Here is a 19,127-nt window from a genome sequence, read left to right on the forward strand (position 1 = left end):
TTGTTTGATGTCAAACTCTTAAACGGCTAGTAAACTCGATTTTTTGCGCAAAGTTTCCATACTCGTGTTGTAGATCGTTCTATGCTATACTAGAGGGCTAACTGAACTTAATGGTTAGTCTCGGTAGTTCCAACGTTTGAAAACTTGAGTTTATGTCGCAATGCGAATGCGCTGATCTTTCAAGCAATAGTAGAGTGTTTATGGCCAAATAAAAATATATTAAAATTATCAAAAAACTCGAGATTATGGCGTTACAGCAGTGTGAGTGATGGATTAATCTACATTATTGTAGCAGTTACAATATATTTACATGGACATGTTTTTTTTTGCATTTCTGCAGAATTTGCAAACAGTTCGTTAATATCTTAATTGCACTCCGGGATATTTCCAACGTTCCGCATTAGTTGCATTGCCACCACCACTGCACTAACATACACCTACATTTATACATTTAAATACACGTGTACGATTGGGCATACTTTTTTCTCTCCACCAGCTATGACAGTAATGCAGTTAGCGCAATCAAAAAGAAATAAAGAAATGCCCCGTCGGTTTACTGATTTTGGCACCCACCGTAAAGTTTTTTAGACTCACATGTACTTTCAAAATAATTTTCACTGAGCTTTCCGATATTTCAACGACGCCAGTAAGATCTCTAGAAACAAAAAAGGAACCTCGTCTTATTATTTGAGAGCAATATTTCTCGTATTTTGAGATTTAATTTACTAGTTTTTTTTCGAGATGCAATAGTTAAGTCAACATCTGTCTAGCATTGCCCTATACTGTAACTGTAATACCTATTCGGATTCAGACGAAGTAGGTATTGAAGTGAGTTTATGGTCCACTTATTTTGTTTCGGATTCATGTAACCATTAAACTCTGTTGAGGAACTGCCTGCTGCCAATGCTCATTAATGCTTTAAAAATCTGACATGGTTCCGAATTCAAGAGGCATAGTGTCTTGTCGTTGGTTGGTTGTGTTTTCGTAGTTCTCGACTTTCTGATGAATGTCCTAGATTTCACATTATAGTTTTCCAATTGCTTTTATTTATTTATTTTTTTGAGTGTGTGAAGATGTATGTGATAATTTGTCAGTTGTTGGCATAAATAGCTTTACACATTTGCTTTGCTCTTTTTAGTCAATCACTATATCAGTGGATGTGTTGGATTGGGGCGAATATTTATAGTGGCTCGAATTTATTTCGCTTTAACCTCATAAATATAACACCAGTTTGAGCGTTACCATACCTGTCAATACCCGTTTAGCTACCTCCAGCCATTTTAAAATTTACGATATGCTATCACTTTTCTGTCATTTCCACTTTGAGCAATGACATTTCGCAACTTCGACATGTGCATGTCATCGTGTCACCCCTAAAAACGAAAAAAAAAATGTATTTTTGTATGTATATTCTAAATAAAGGGTGATTTTTTAAGAGCTTGATAACTTTTTTAAAAAAAAAAAACGCATAAAATTTGCAAAATCTCATCGGTTCTTTATTTGAAACGTTAGATTGGTTCATGACATTTACTTTTTGAAGATAATTTCATTTAAATGTTGACCGCGGCTGCGTCTTAGGTGGTCCATTCGGAAAGTCCAATTTTGGGCAACTTTTTCGAGCATTTCGGCCGGAATAGCCCGAATTTCTTCGGAAATGTTGTCTTCCAAAGCTGGAATAGTTGCTGGCTTATTTCTGTAGACTTTAGACTTGACGTAGCCCCACAAAAAATAGTCTAAAGGCGTTAAATCGCATGATCTTGGTGGCCAACTTACGGGTCCATTTCTTGAGATGAATTGTTGTCCGAAGTTTTCCCTCAAAATGGCCATAGAATCGTGAGCTGTGTGGCATGTAGCGCCATCTTGTTGAAACCACATGTCAACCAAGTTCAGTTCTTCCATTTTTGGCAACAAAAAGTTTGTTAGCATCGAACGATAGCGATCGCCATTCACCGTAACGTTGCGTCCAACAGCATCTTTGAAAAAATACGGTCCAATGATTCCACCAGCGTACAAACCACACCAAACAGTGCATTTTTCGGGATGCATGGGCAGTTCTTGAACGGCTTCTGGTTGCTCTTCACCCCAAATGCGGCAATTTTGCTTATTTACGTAGCCATTCAACCAGAAATGAGCCTCATCGCTGAACAAAATAAATCGGACGTAAAGCGCGAAACACATTTCGAACCGAACACTGATTTTGGTAATAAAATTCAATGATTTGCAAGCGTTGCTCGTTAGTAAGTCTATTCATGATGAAATGTCAAAGCATACTGAGCATCTTTCTCTTTGACACCATGTCTGAAATCCCACGTGATCTGTCAAATACTAATGCATGAAAATCCTAACCTCAAAAAAATCACCCGTTATAAAGATAACTGGCACATCGTTTTGTGTCCCTCTTACCGTTCTCACCACGTATTCGTAATAAAATTTGTGAATCAAATTGTTGCAATAAAAATCATAGTTAAAAAAGACGGGGTATATAATTGCACCGAGTTCGCAAAAAATAATGCAAACATATAGTTTATAAACGCGTACGTGTATGCACGATAGTGAGCAAGCAACAACTCATCAAATAAACGAGCGTATCGAAAATGTGTCGAATGTTTCGCTGTAAAAAGAGTGAGGGATAAGTGCGATGCACAGTGGCATTTCGGCGGAAAAAATAGGATTTTTCCACTTTCCAATTTCAAAACTTTAATGATTTTGTTTTGTAAAGAAATATTTGGATAAGAAAAATTCAACAAGGTTTTTTATAAAAAGTGAAATTTTATAGTTAAAAAAACTAACAGAATTCGACGGAAAGTTATTCAATAAAATCAGATTAAAATAATTGTCCAAATAAAGATTCTTTTTTTTGTGTGTAAGTTTATAGCTATGGCTTTTCTTTTATTTTTTAGTGAAAATATAGCACCTACTTGTTTATAAAAAAAAATTTATTGAAATTGGCAAAGTAAGATAATTTTTATAATTTTTCAAAAATGATACTAAAAAATATCAACTTTTCATTTTTTGATGGAAAAAAACTTTATGTGCTTTGCCTTGCTTAGCCCTCTTACTATAAAAAAATGAAAGTTCCGAGTCTGTACTTTCAATTAAAAAGAAAAAAACAACCGCCAATTACCGTCCCTTTTAGTAACATCGATTTTAATTTCAAAAGTCACTTCCAATATTTCATACAAATGGTCAATAAGACAAAAAATGTAGTATACTTTCAGGCTCTCGGGAATTGAAGTAGAGCGAGGGGAGAAAAACAAAAGCTTTTGAGGAATGTAGTGATCGCGCGAAACGGTATAAAGCTGCAGCCTTGGCGTCACAATTTCCACAACAACAACTTTCACTGGCAAGTGAAATGATTGGAAAGGACAAAAACCCACAGGCCTATATTGATTCTTCAATTGTATTAGCATTAATAATTGATGCTGATTTAACAAAGATGCAATACAATACCATAAGAAATGTTTTGCAATCTGAAGGGTATAATATTCTTCCACCTTACAACAAGCTATCGACTGAAAAAGAAAAATGCTATCCAGAAAACATTAATGTAGAAGACTTCAACAGACTTCTTATAACTTCGGATCCTTACATAAGTAGCTTAAGGCGTCATTCGAACAAAATTTCTTTAGAACTAGATCCCATTGTTAAAGATATGGTGCTTGCATAATATTACAAATAAAAACTAACACAATTTTACGCCTGTTACATATTCAATTAAAACATTGCATATTATATGGGATTTTTATCAAGGTAAAGGTATAAATAACGTCACTTTGCGTTTAAGTTTAGTTTTTTTCATCAGGAGAACTCAATTAAGAAGTGTCCCGAATTTCAAGTCCCTAGGTCCAAAAATAAAAAATTTGGCAATTGCAGTTATATGGGAGGTGGGTGTGGCAGTGGGCGGTTTTCCAAGATTTTTTCAAAATTTCTTAATTTAGTCCAGAGAAGTGTTTCTGCAAAGTTTCATTGTTGTACGACCATTCCTTCTATTTTTTTCCAAGAAATGTATGGAGCGGTGCCACTGTGCGATGCGGCGTTTCAGAATTTGTGTAACAAAAACCAAAAAGCGATACTGTTGCAACATTGAAGCCAGCATATTGAATGTGGGGTGTCCATTATAAACATGCCCATTTAGGAACTCGGCCGCTTGAGATTGTCTCTTTGTTGGAGTGGATTGAGAGGCGTACTGCAGGTGTGGTTTTCACGTTGTGCTGTGACAATGAATTTGCAACATAAATACACTTGAATAAAGTGGAAAAAATTAGGTGCGAAAAATTACAATGTCTGCCACGACAATGTTCCTATAATTGCTGTAAATGAAATCCGGTCACTTTTTACGAACAGCAGCATAGTAAAGACATTGGGGCGCCACACCACGAAACGCTAATGGAAAAAAGTTTGTGTAAAGTGCACAAAAAATTTCTGTCCGTCCTCGTTTGCAGTTGCTGATTCAGGATTCCTTTCATTTTAGTATGCACCTTATGTGTAAGTCGAACGCATGTACAAGTAAAGTACTACAAGTTGTTAGTGTACTAAATGAGCAAGAATAGCTTCTTGTTGGAAAAATATATCTAACAGATCTATCATATATTCACATACGTCCACTCTAACAACGACGCCGCAAAATTTAATTGAACACAATGGTAAGACCTCTCTGTCACTACGAGAAATCTCTCCTGAATCTACACATACGTATTTCTTCAATATTTAACACATTTCGACGCTCTCACTATAGTTTATGGATTGTTTTCCTTTAAAATATATGGATCCAGATTAATTTAAAACTACAAGACCCGTCTACACTTCACTGTGGCTGATACATAGATAATACTACTGCTAACTATTACTTAATGAGATACAGCATTTTTGTAAAGCAACTTGTCTTAGTTTACAAAAAAGTGGATCATAAAGCATTTTGTGTGTTAATAAAGCAATGCTTTTTTGGAGCAAATACTGTTGAATTTGGGCTCCGAGAAATCCCCCGTTGAAAATATTTTTGCTAAGCTGGAAAACGGCGAAATGAGCACCGAGGACAATGATGCTCTAAAGAGGCGAAAGCTCTATACAAAATGTGTGCCTCGCAAGTTCATAATCCAACAAAACTGATTCTGAAAAGTGTTTGAGTGCTTTTTAATCGCAATAAAAAAAAATTCTTGCAACGGTATGTGACAATAGAAACATAGTTCCATCGTTTCCCACTGGAGTGCAATCGACAGTCATTCTAGTGGACCTCACTGTGGTAGAAAGACGAAAAAGTCGGCTGGAATTCACGTCAGTGACTGATTACTGAGCCAGTTATAATCTATTTCACTGCGTATTTGGTTGCAGTTCTTTTCTGCTATTCCTAATACTTAGCAATTGTATTATTTTTGAGGAAGAATCTGTTTAAAATTATACGCATAATGAACACCACTTGTCTACTAAAAATTTTACTTGCTTGATTATAATTGTTAGTTTTGTTGATTGAGTTTTTGATGAATGTTGAGAATGAAGTTGAGGTTGAAGTTGAGATTGAGGTTTAGGTTGATATTGAGGTTGGCGTTTAGGTTAAGATTAAGACTGAAATTGAAGGTGACCTTGGGTGAAACTGAATTGTTATTGTTATTGAATTTGAATCTCTGGAAAATCTTTTTATTTGTCTTATACTCTACCATATATATTTATAGCAAATCTAAACTCTAAAAGGTCAAAAGTTATCTACTAAAGCTAAATGATATTTTCTTATTGGGCATTCTTAAATCTGTCATCTGATTGCGTGTTTGTGCGTTCGTATTTGCAGCACTCTTAATGCATGGGCTTCGCTCAACACAATTATAGTTTAATTCGTTCACATTTATGGGCGAAAAAATTGCGACAAATTCGAATACAATGAATAAATTTAACGATTACATTTGTTGAGATATTTCACATACATAAAATTAAAATACATTTCGAGTATGAATTGGCGTGGTGTAATCGAACAAGTGAGTGAATTGAATATGGAGAGCGAATGCATGAGCGTATGAGTATAAGTGGATATGCGGACGTGTATGTATGTATGTCCATACAGTAGGTGGTTGCAAATCCCATTATTACATGCAACAATAAAAAATAAACGAAAACTTCAGACGATATAAAGCATTTTAATGGCAATATTATCACAACGGAAATTCACTATCTCTCAATTCATTGGGTTTAGTGTCACGCGGTACATCAAAATTTATTCAACTAAAATGAATTCTCACACACAATATAATACATATATATGTATATAGTTGAGTACGTTCAAATGTGCAATGGTGTGCTCAGTGAAGTGCTGACTCACATGCCATACCTATGTAATTGGTTTTGTATGATTAAATAATTGTTGTACGCACATCCATATATATTATGGCATCCGTTATTTCTAAAGCTGATTATATTTTTGCAACTTCCCTCCACAGAATCTGTTTTTTCGATTTATATCCTGCCTAACTGATTGTTTTTCTCACATATTTAAATGGGTTTTTTCTAATAAATTTTTTATCTCTGAAACAGATAAACACTTAATATTGGTATAATCATCTGGCGAAAAGCCATGCAACAAATTTTTAGATAATTTTTTAATATCAAACCTTTTCATAAATGGTTTTACGGAGATAAAGTCATGTTTGAAATACAAGTATACTTGTATACAAGAATACTTGTAAACTGTATTCACATAGTACACCATGTCGTATGTGCAACACAGAATCTAAAGATCATGTAAGACACATTTGATATATGGAAAATGATTTTAAAGTCAGGAAGATCTCTATCTGCGAAAAAAATTTACTAGAATATGATTTTTTTGAAAGTTTTAGATTTACTCGACTGATGTAACATAATAACAAAACAGTAGGCAGTAATAATATACGGGTGATCTGAGGTCGGGAAGATAAAAAAAGATAAAATCTTGTTTACTTAAATTTTTCACACAATTTTTGAGGTTATGTTACAAAAGTTATAGATCTTTTTACTACCTATAACTTTGTCATACAAGTTCCCTTCCCTTCCATAGGGCTCGTAGTTTTGTCGGAAACCGAGTTAACCACGCTCCTCCCCTTCTTCTTCTCGACCTCATATCGCTTAAAATAATTCTTCCTTTAATTTTTAATCTCGTTTCTAATGGGTATCATATTATAACAAATTTTATTCTTTTCGCATTTATCTCTCCTGGTCTAATATCAGTACAATATTAGAATGGTTCCTAAAAAATAAAAAAAAAATCTTTTGTAGAAAAATTTCTACAACAAAATATATGTACATTAGGGTGTGTCATTCTGAGGCAACCTTTTTTTTATTTGAAAAACAGGCTCAAAACTTTCGAAAATGTGTAAAAAAAAGTCACTCAAAAGATGAGCTCCTAATATTAATATTAAGAGGTGCCTATTTCAAATTTTCTGTTTTCCATATAAATTACATGGAAAAAAAATCATTTTTTTCTGTGGTGGTTATTGTGCGGAGGTTTTATATGTGCCCCGATAGCTGCCAGTAGGGATAGTAAACTCGATTCCGATTCCACTCGAGAATCGAGTTTCTCGTGAAATAATCGATTTTTCGAATGTCAAGAACCGATTCTTAATCGACTTCGACTACTGGAGATCGATTCTGAAGAATAGAGTTAAGGCATCACAATAGACAAGCGTCTTTAGCACCAAGTGTCCAAGTGGGATTATTCGTAGCATCATTAAAAATCAGTTTATTTACCTCACCTTACTTAACCTAAAATACCGGTCCAAATTTTGCTCCTTTGCTATCGACATGAATTTTATTAAAGTTTTTTTCTCCTGATTTTTTATTTTCGATGTTATGTGTACTTATATATACTTTCTGTCTACATTCCTATAATGGGTCATCAATTTTGTGAAAATATTAACCGCTGCTCTCCAAAATTATTTGAAAGCTGTTTCTCCAACCAATTGTTTTAGTAGAGGACTCCATCGGGATATTCAATAACTTACAACCATATTAATTAGAGCGTTTGTCATTGGCAATAGTAATAACGTTATTTAATGTACTCCTAGCAATAATTACATTAGCAAAATCTTCACAATCTTAATCTGGAAACATATCGGGTAGTCGAAAAAATCTTTTCGTATTTCGATTTACACTGACGGAATAATAATTTTTGCAAAAAAAGGTCAAACAAAATGGTACAAATTTGTTTATTTATTTATTAGTATAAAAAAATAAGTTGAAGTTGTTTATAAATATTAAAAAACTTTTTTCGAATACCCACAAATAGTGTTTTGTAAGAAACCGATATGGATTCCTCACATCAAATTAATCAGGTGAAGAGACGAGTTGATTATTTTTAAAGCTTATTTGATTAAAGCTTGGAATTCTTTTGCATCTTTGTTTAAAAAATTCTTTTGCTCAAAATTACATAATTTAAATAAATCTGTAACTAATGGAGAATCCAAACATATACTTATGTGAGTAGTTTCCAGTATGCAAATCAATAAGCAATTAAGATAACGGTATAAGACTTTGCACGAATCATGTTTTTAATGTATGCGACCTTATGACCAGCCTAAGAACATCCGTTTGAAGGCGAGCTAAAGTGAGAAGGCGAAAAATCCCCTGCATAGGGTTGTGCGCTGGGTTTGGGACCCGCCACGTAAAAACCTTCCCCAATGAAAAACAACACACAGCCTCGGATGAGAGACCCCCCTTTTGATGACGACCATGGCAAACGAAATAAGGACTATGATTTGAGGGCATGCACCTGGAATGTCCGGTCCCTTAATTGGGAAGGTGCCGCTGCCCAGCTGGTAGATGTCCTCGGAAAGATAAAGGCTGACATCACCGCCGTCCAAGAAATGCGATGGACGGGACAAGGACAGAAACGAGTAGGTCCTTGTGACATTTACTACAGTGGCCATATAAAGGAGCGCAAGTTTGGTGTTGGATTCGTGGTGGGAGAGAGACTCCGTCGCCGAGTACTATCATTCACTCCGGAGAATGAACGTCTAGCCACAATCCGCATCAAAGCGAGGTTCTTCAACATATCGCTGATTTGCGCCCACGCCCCGACGGAAGAGAAGGACGATGTGACCAAAGATGCTTTTTATGAGTGCTTGGAGCGCACTTATGAGAGATGCCCCCGCCACGATGTCAAAATCGTGCTTGGCGACTTCAACGCCAGGGTGGGCAAAGAAGGTATCTTTGGCACTACGGTCGGTAAATTCAGCCTCCACGAGGAAACATCCCCAAATGGGTTGAGGCTGATCGACTTCGCCGGGGCCCGAAATATGGTTATCTGTAGTACTAGATTCCAGCATAAGAAGATACATCAAGCTACCTGGCTGTCTCCGGATCGAAAAACCACCAACCAGATCGATCATGTTGTGATAGACGGAAGACACGTCTCCAGTGTTTTAGATGTGCATGCGCTCCGAGGACCTAACATTGACTCGGACCACTATATTGTTGCAGCCAAAATTCGCACCCGCCTCTGTGCAGCAAAAAACGCACGCCAACAAACACAAGGAAGGTTCGACGTCGAGAAGCTGCAATCACAACAGACAGCCGAACGATTTTCTACTCGGCTTGCACTCCTGCTCTCTGAGAGCACTCATCAACAACTCGGTATAAGGGAACTGTGGGACGGCATTTCAAACTCCTTACGTACAGCTGCAACCGAAACCATTGGTTTTCGGAAAGTGCAAAAGAACAGCTGGTACGACGAGGAGTGCCGTGTCGCAGCGGAGAGAAAACAGGCTGCCTACCTCGCAACGTTACGATCGACCACAACACGTGCGGGATGGGACAGATACCGAGAGTTGAAGAGGGAAGCGAGACGCATTTGCAGACAGAAGAAAAAAGAGGCCGAAATGCGTGAGTACGAGCAGCTTGATAAGCTGGCGCGGCGGCTTACATTTCAAGACCGGAGCATACTCCTGTAGAACCCCCAAAGGTGATCTAGCCACCGATGCCCAGAAACACTTCTCCAGCCTGGTGAAAGCACAACACCAGGAGAAGACGAACCCGATTCCCCAATCGATGACGATGGAGCAGACGTTCCATTGCCCGACCAGGAAGAAGTTCGAATAGCAATTGCCCGCCTGAAAAACAACAAAGCGGCAGGGGCCGACGGATTGCCGGCCGAGCTATTCAAACACGGCGGCGAAGAACTGATAAGGAGCATGCATCAGCTTCTTTGCAAAATATGGTCGGATGAAAGCATGCCCAACGATTGGAATTTAAGTGTGCTCTGCCCAATCCATAAAAAAGGAGACCCCACAATCTGCGCCAACTACCGTGGGATAAGCCTCCTCAACATCGCATACAAGGTTCTATCGAGCGTATTGTGTGAAAGATTAAAGCCCACCGTCAACAAACTGATTGGACCTTATCAGTGTGGCTTCAGACCTGGTAAATCAACAACCGACCAGATATTCACCATGCGCCAAATCTTGGAAAAGACCCGTGAAAGGAGAATCGACACTCACCACCTATTCGTCGATTTCAAAGCTGCTTTCGACAGCACGAAAAGGAGCTGCCTTTATGCCGCGATGTCTGAATTTGGTATCCCCGCAAAACTAATACGGCTGTGTAAACTGACGTTGAGCAACACGAAAAGCTCCGTCAGGATCGGGAAGGACCTCTCCGAGCCGTTCGATACCAAACTAGGTTTCAGACAAGGCGACTCCCTATCGTGCGACTTTTTCAATCTGCTGCTGGAGAAAATTATTAGAGCTGCAGAACTGAACCGAGCAGGTACAATCTTTTATAAGAGTGTACAGCTGCTGGCGTATGCCGATGATATTGATATCATCGGTCTCAACACCCGCGCCGTTAGTTCTGCTTTCTTCAGACTGAACAAGGAAGCAACGCAAATGGGTCTGGCAGTAAACGAGGGCAAGACGAAATATCTCCTGTCATCAAACAGTCGTCGCACTCGCGACTTGGCAGTCACGTCACTGTTGACAGTCATAACTTTGAAGTTGTAGATAATTTCGTCTATCTTGGAACTGAGTAGGCAATTGAAAAGTAAAGTCCTCTCTCGACGAACAAAAACCAAACTCTATAAGTCGCTCATAATTCCCGTCCTGCTATATGGTGCAGAGGCTTGGACGATGACAACAACCGATGAGTCGACGTTGCGAGTTTTCGAGAGAAAAGTTCTGCGAAAGATTTATGGTCCTTTGCGCGTTGGCCACGGCGAATATCGCATTCGATGGAACGATGAGCTGTACGAGATATACGACGACATTGACATAGTTCAGCGAATTAAAAGACAGCGGCTACGCTGGCTAGGTCATGTTGTCCGGATGGATGAAAACACTCCAGCTCTGAAAGTATTCGACGCAGTACCCGCCGCGGGAAGCAGAGGAAGAGGAAGACCTCCACTCCGGTGGAAGGACCAAGTGGAGAAGGACCTGGCCTCGCTTGGAATATCCAATTGGCGCCACGTAGCGAAGAGAAGAAACGACTGGCGCGCTGTTGTTGACTCGGCTATAATCGCGTAAGCGGTGTCTACGCCAGTAAAGAAGAAGACCTTATGACCAAATATGTATTTTTATCGAAAATGTCGGTCATTGTGTGTGATATATAGTAGGACTGAAATTAAGGGGTAATCCTTCTCTTATACTCGTAGTGGTATGGTATGTCAAAAATGGATTAAATCAGGCCAATACTTCCCTTAGCCTCCATATACTTAATATAAAGGTTTTTGAACTTCGGGGTGACTTCGTCCATCATATATTGGTCCATCAGTAATCTCAATGAAAATGAGAGGGTGTGTTTTACTCCGTTTTTATGTTTCGTTAACAGTGTATCTTTGTGCCTAAAAAAACATAAATTTGAGCGAAAACTTGCTCTAGCCTCTATATAACTAATATCAAGATTTTCGAACATCTGACTGACTTTCTCTCTATGATTGGTTTTACACCTTCCGGTATTACCCTGGCTTTGAGTCTTCCTTGCTTTTTTGTATACAATTTGAAATTTCGCGTCCACTTTCAGAGCTGCCGCCGTCCATGTTGCACATAACACAGTTATATACTCACATGCTTTGTAAGCCCGTCATATTTTCGCAAGCACTGTTTATTTGCTAAATCCAAACTACAGAAATGCGGTTTTACATGCAGTTTTTGATGTGTAAACTTTGCATTTGTTTTGGCAAACACTGCTCGAGTTTGTTTGTTTGCAAGCATAAATATGTGTTTGAATATACTATAAATACGTTGTAGACGCATGTACATACGTGTAACTGTACATAAGTTGTAGTGCAATTGTTTACCATACCATCCAACTTTGGATATCTTTGGATATGCTGTCAGTTGCATACCTAGATTTATGCAAGCAGGGTATATACCATATGTAGCTACAGCAGCTGTGATATGTGTATTTGAAAATTTGCATATGATTTCTTGTAAAAAAAGTCACTGCAGTTTTGAAAAGAAACTTCAGATGTGTTTATATTTGCTCAAGATGCTTTTGATTTACATATGAGTATTCTCACTTGCATTTGTATACGAATTCATAGTAGTCGTATGTATATTAGTCATACGAATATTTTTATACTCTCGCAACAAAGTTGCTAAGGAGAGTATTATAGTTTTGTTCACATAACGGTTGTTTGTAAGTCCTAAAACTAAAAGAGTCAGATATAGGGTTATATATACCAAAGTGATCAGGGTGACGAGTAGAGTTGAAATCCGGATGTCTGTCTGTCCGTCCGTCCGTCCGTGCAAGCTGTAACTTGAGTAAAAATTGAGATATCATGATGAAACTTGGTACACGTATTTCATGGCTCCATAAGAAAGTTAAGTTCGAAGATGGGCAAAATCGGCCCATTGCCACGCCCACAAAATGGCGGAAACCGAAATCTTATAAAGTGTCATAACTAAGCCATAAATAAAGATATTAAAGTGAAATTTGGCACAAAGGATCGCATTAGGGAGGGGCATATTTGGACCTAATATTTTTGGAAAAGTGGGCGTGGCCCCGCCCCCTACTAAGTTCTTTGTATATATCTCCGAAACTACTATAGCTATGTCAACCAAACTCTATAGAGTCGTTTCCTTCAGGCATTTCCATATACAGTTCAAAAATGGAAGAAATCGGATAATAACCACGCCCACTTCCCATACAAAGGTTATGTTGAAAATCACTAAAAGTGCGTTAACCGACTAACAAAAAACGTCAGAAACACTAAATTTTACGGAAGAAATGGCAGAAAGAAGTTGCATCCAGGCTTTTTTTAAAAATTGAAAATGGGCGTGGCATTGCCCACTTATGGACCAAAAACCATATCTCAGGAACTACTCTACCGATTTCAATGAAATTCGGTATATAATATTTTCTTAACACCCTGATAACATGTACGAAATATGGGTGAAATCGGTTCACAACCACGCCTTCTTCCAATATAACGCTATTTTGAATTCCGTCTGATGCTTTCTCTGTATAATATATACATTAGGAACCAATGATGATAGCGGAATAAAACTTTACACAAATACGGTATTTGAGCTGAGGTATCCCTTGTGGAAAATTGTCGTGATCGGACTATAACTTTTCAAGGTCCCTGATATCGAACACGAAGAACTCAGTGCCTAACCTAAACTAACCTAATTTTTCACCGAAAATATCGGTAAATCTCTCAGAATTTAATTCTAATTAATTTTACAGCAAAATAAAAAAATATGTAAATGACGGATAATGAAATCTCGATTATCACTTTATCATGCGAGAGTATAAAATGTTCGGTGACACCCGAACTTAGCCCTTCCTTACTTGTTTATAATACCTTTAAGAAAGAAGAATTTGTGTGGTTACCTAAGAAGCTTTTATTTATATTTCCCATATCGAAAAAGAACTTAAAGCGGGAAATGCATACTAATTTACATCTATCATATCTTATAACAAATTTGTTAGCAACGTGTTTGCCTTGTCATATTTTTCGAACTACTTCACAATGTTAATAAAAGAAAAGAAAAACACAATATAAAACATTTCATGTTGCATTTCACGTTGTTATTCGCAACATTGTGTCTGCAACGTATAGGTAATAACTTTTTAAAGTAAATCAAATTCAGTTTTATATTTGACAAATCCACAGTTATTTAATTATCTAAGCGGTTATATTAGCTTTTGTGTAGGCAGCCAGAATTAATGTCATAATATCACCATTATTATTAAAACCCACTTACCCATACTTATTTTGGTTATGGAAATGAGATAAAGTATTCTGATCTCTAACAGACCAGAAAGCAGCTATCTTTTAAATAAATTGTAAACAAATGAATAAGAATATTACATAATAAAACAGCTTTAGTTGAAGTTTTAAACTATTTGGAATGGGTGTTCCAAAACTTGTTCAGAACACATAACAAATTATTTAACTCAAAAGCAAAGTATTTCAATTGCTTATCTAATAAAAGATGCATATACAAGTATTTACTTGATAAACCATTAGATAATGGCCTGAAAATACTAGCACTAAAGGGGTCGTCGACTGGCGAATAAATTTTACGAGATACCGGTTTTTTTTAAGAATACTTTCAAATTATTTTATTTTATCATTTTGCTCTTCTTTCTATTTGAACCTAAGACTAAATATGTAATGGTCACGCACTCAACCTTCTCAAATACTTTGGTCGTCTACGTGAAAGATCACTAAGCAAAAAATTATGCAAATTAAATTCTTACCTTTTCGAAGTCAAGAGCTTTACTGAAATTATTTTAAAAAGAGAGTTTGAATATGCAGCCAAAAGGGATTTCCTTCGTTAGTGAAACACAAAGAGAAAAATTGCAAAAATTGGAAGATAACAAGTCGTCCATATTTTTATGGTTTCTAAATTTTATTTTTTTATTAGATTTTTCATATTTAAAGCGGGCTGACATTACTCACATGCTTTTTGCTCTATTCGTAAAAAGATTTGAAAAAGAAAGATCTGAGAAATCTTCTTTACATTCACAAACAATGCCGCAGCATGTTAAGGCTAATTTTTTTTAATTTTTTGTATGATCTTTTTTCTTTGTATGCATTCAAAAATAAAGTCAAAGTTGACCAAATGCCGGCTGCTCTTTCGGTCAAAGACTAGGCTTGCCGCATGCCGTAAACACAGCTGCTGGGAAGCTATGGGATCTGTAGCTGCTGGTGTGACTCTTATTTCATGATTGGTTTTGAAATTTCTTCCTTGGGCTATTTTCCTTTAATAAAAATCCATTTTTCAGTCTGTTCACTTGTTGTTGGTTCATTCGCTTTGTTTCGTTGGCACTCATTTTTTCTGCTGTTCATTCCTTGTTTGTTGTCTTCTCTTGCCATTGCAATCCCATATTCGCATTTATTTGTTGTCCACTTTTGTTTTGCCATTTTACATTATGCCAACCGCAGCACTGCCTTTCATTCACTATTTCTTGGTGAATGCACAAAAAAGTGAAGTGATTATGGGGGAGAAGAAGAAGCAATAATATTGAAGGCATTTCATTATGGTGTCTGGCAACGTGGTCCAGGCGCAAGTAAATTCGCTTTCTTTGAGTTCTGGCAGCTTCAACCATCCAACAGCTGCTGTTGCTTTTGTTTCACGTCTTAATTCATAGTTCTTTTCAACTTTTAGCTCATACTTGGAGAAACTTTCTTAGAGGTGTCTAAACACTTATTTTTCAAAGTACTAAAGGAAAAAAATTGAAACTAATATTCATAAGAATTCAAGTTACCGTATGAATTTTCACCAAATGGTTTTTTATCACATCAGTTGAACATCTTTTCAAATGGGTGACATATGGCATTACATAAAAAGTATGAAAAACTTTAAATAATCAAATTTTGTAATAAAAATTGGACGATAAGATACTGAATAAAATTTGTATTCAGTGACAATTTCTTATTCTAATTGATTTATTAAATTTTATTTTTTATTTTATTAAATTTTCTTGAGCCGAAAAAATTCTTTGATTTTTGAGCAAATTTTCACTCCTTAACTGCTTGCCGTTTTTTGCTATGCGTTAATTTTTTCCTTTCAGTTCACTTACCGCGGTATAATTTTCATATTCACCCCGTTTTCTCTACTTTTTATCTTACTAAATTTTTCAGCAGCCGCAATGAAAATTTGTTTCTACTCAGCTCAACAAGGCGCTAACCATATTGAAACAAAAAAAAAACAATAAACAAATGGCGCCAACAAAAAAACAAAGCAACAAAAAAGTAGCAGCTTCCCGTAATTTTCGACTAGCCGTCCGCTAACCGATTAAGCCAGTTGGCTCTTTGGTGGTGCTAATTGGTCTGTAAGCTCCGCAAGTCACCGCAGTATCCTCTAAGTATCCCTCTATGTTGTTACTAAAATGCTCGAATAACTTTTTCCACACCTGAGCTCTAGCGCCGTCCGTGATTTTCTCTGAACTTTGTACTGGTCTTTCTACATTTAATTTAAAAGTGAAATATATATTTTGCAACGGTCAACCGGACGGCACTACATTCTGCATTGTTTTGATGAAGGAAGGGGAAATGGGGAATAGTCAAGCGTTTGGGAGATCAAATCAACGAAGCGAAAATTGTATTGACTGAAGACATTTCGAAATGTGGAATTATTGCTGTAACAGTAAACATAAGTACCATATAACGGGTGATTTTTTTGAGGTTAGGATTTTCATGCATTAGTATTTGACAGATCACGTGGGATTTCAGACATGGTGTCAAAGAGAAAGATGCTCAGTATGCTTTGACATTTCATCATGAATAGACTTACTAACGAGCAACGCTTGCAAATCATTGAATTTTATTACCAAAATCAGTGTTCGGTTCGAAATGTGTTTCGCGCTTTACGTCCGACAAATTTTGTTCAGCGATGAGGCTCATTTCTGGTTGAATGGCTACGTAAATAAGCAAAATTGCCGCATTTGGGGTGAAGAGCAACCAGAAGCCGTTCAAGAACTGCCCATGCATCCCGAAAAATGCACTGTTTGGTGTGGTTTGTACGCTGGTGGAATCATTGGACCGTATTTTTTCAAAGATGCTGTTGGACGCAACGTTACGGTGAATGGCGATCGCTATCGTTCGATGCTAACAAACTTTTTGTTGCCAAAAATGGAAGAACTGAACTTGGTTGACATGTGGTTTCAACAAGATGGCGCTACATGCCACACAGCTCGCGATTCTATGGCCATTTTGAGGGAAAACTTCGGACAACAATTCATCTCAAGAAATGGACCCGTAAGTTGGCCACCAAGATCATGCGATTTAACGCCTTTAGACTATTTTTTGTGGGGCTACGTCAAGTCTAAAGTCTACAGAAATAAGCCAGCAACTATTCCAGCTTTGGAAGACAACATTTCCGAAGAAATTCGGGCTATTCCGGCCGAAATGCTCGAAAAAGTTGCCCAAAATTGGACTTTCCGAATGGACCACCTAAGACGCAGCCGCGGTCAACATTTAAATGAAATTATCTTCAAAAAGTAAATGTCATGAACCAATCTAACGTTTCAAATAAAGAACCGATGAGATTTTGCAAATTTTATGCGTTTTTTTTTAAAAAGTTATCAAGCTCTTAAAAAATCACCCTTTACATACACTGCTGGTCCCAGATTAGATGCACCAACGTTTTTTTTTATAAATTGTTGTATTTATAATCATGCTTGTTCTTATTGTCCAAAATGCTTTTCTTATCAAAGTTCGAATCTTGTCCGAAAAATATTTGCTCATAGTAGGTTGTTTGGCGAAAAAATTACTGTGCATTCGAAGATTCCAGAAATGTCTATGGCAATCACGTGCGCTTGCAGTTGGTCATTGAAATAGACGCACTCTTCATTTCTTTGTCTTGCGTAAACAAGTGCACTTTTTATACTCTCGCAACAAAGTTGCTAAAGAGAGTATTATAGTTTTGTTCACATAACGGTTGTTTGTAAGTCCTAAAACTAAACGAGTCAGATATAGGGTTATATATACCAAAGTGATCAGGGTGACGAGTAGAGTTGAAATCCGGATGTCTGTCTGTCCGTCCGTCCGTGCAAGCTGTAACTTGAGTAAAAATTGAGATATCATGATGAAACTTGGTACGCGTATTTCTTGGCTCTATAAGAAGGTTAAGTTCGAAGATGGGCAAAATCGGCCTATTACCACGCCCAGAAAATGGCGGAAACCGAAATCCTATAAAGTGTCATAACTAAGCCACAAATAAAGATATTAACGTGAAATTTGGCACAAAGGATCGCATTAGGGAGTGGCATATTTGGACCTAATATTTTTGGAAAAGTGGGCGTGGCCCCGCCCCCTACCAAGTTTTTTGTATATATCTCCTATAGCTATGTCAACCAAACTCTATAGAGTCGTTTCCTTCAAGCATTTCCATATACAGTTCAAAAATGGAAGAAATCGGATAATAACCACGCCCACTTCCCATACAAAGGTTATGTTGAAAATCACTAAAAGTGCGTTAACCGACTAACAAAAAACGTCAGAAACACTAAGTTTTACGGAAGAAATGGCAGAAGGAAGCTGCACCCAGGCTTTTTTTAAAAATAGAAAATGGGCGTGGCGTCGCCCACTTATGGACCAAAAACCATATCTCAGGAACTACTCAACCGATTTCAATGAAATTCGGCATATAATATTTTCTTAACACCCTGATGACATGTACGAAATATGGGTGAAATCGGTTCACAACCACGCCTTCTTCCAATATAACGCTATTTTGAATTCCATCTGATGCCTTCTCTGTATAATATATACATTAGGAACCAATGATGATAGCGGAATGAAACTTTATACAAATACTGCATTTGAGCAGAGGTATCCCTTGTGGAAAAATTGTCGTGATCGGACTATAACTTTTCAAGGTCCCTGATATCGAACACGAAGAACTCAGTGCCTAACCTAACCTAACCTAATTTTTCACCGAAATATCGGTAAAACTCCCGGATAATGAAATATCGATTATCACTTTATCATGCGAGAGTATAAAATGTTCGGTGACACCCGAACTTAGCCCTTCCTTACTTGTTGTTATTAAGAAAGTACTAAAAATAAACAAATAAATTGTTTTCGAGCTATATTGAAAGTAATAATGGGAAAAGCTACTATTCTGAGCTTATTGGAACGTGAAAAAGTAGACTTTTTTCACTCCCAAGGGCTATCCAATCGAAACATCGCCAAACAGATAAAAAGCAGCTCCAGAACC

At 37.1% G+C, this 19,127-nt stretch overlaps 1 long non-coding RNA gene across 1 annotated transcript; it reads right to left on the reverse strand.

Moving 5' to 3' along the window:
* Positions 1-294: 294 nt before the first annotated feature.
* On the reverse strand, positions 295-3,252 carry LOC125777418 (uncharacterized). The gene is made up of 2 exons (XR_007422299.1): positions 2,404-3,252; positions 295-1,373 (listed from the first exon to the last, which is right to left on the reverse strand). It is a non-coding gene; the product is annotated as an uncharacterized LOC125777418 (long non-coding RNA).
* Positions 3,253-19,127: the final 15,875 nt, after the last annotated feature.

The sequence above is a fragment of the Bactrocera dorsalis genome, chromosome 3 (genome assembly GCF_023373825.1).
Source record: "Bactrocera dorsalis isolate Fly_Bdor chromosome 3, ASM2337382v1, whole genome shotgun sequence".
NCBI classification, from domain to species: Eukaryota; Metazoa; Arthropoda; class Insecta; order Diptera; family Tephritidae; genus Bactrocera; species Bactrocera dorsalis.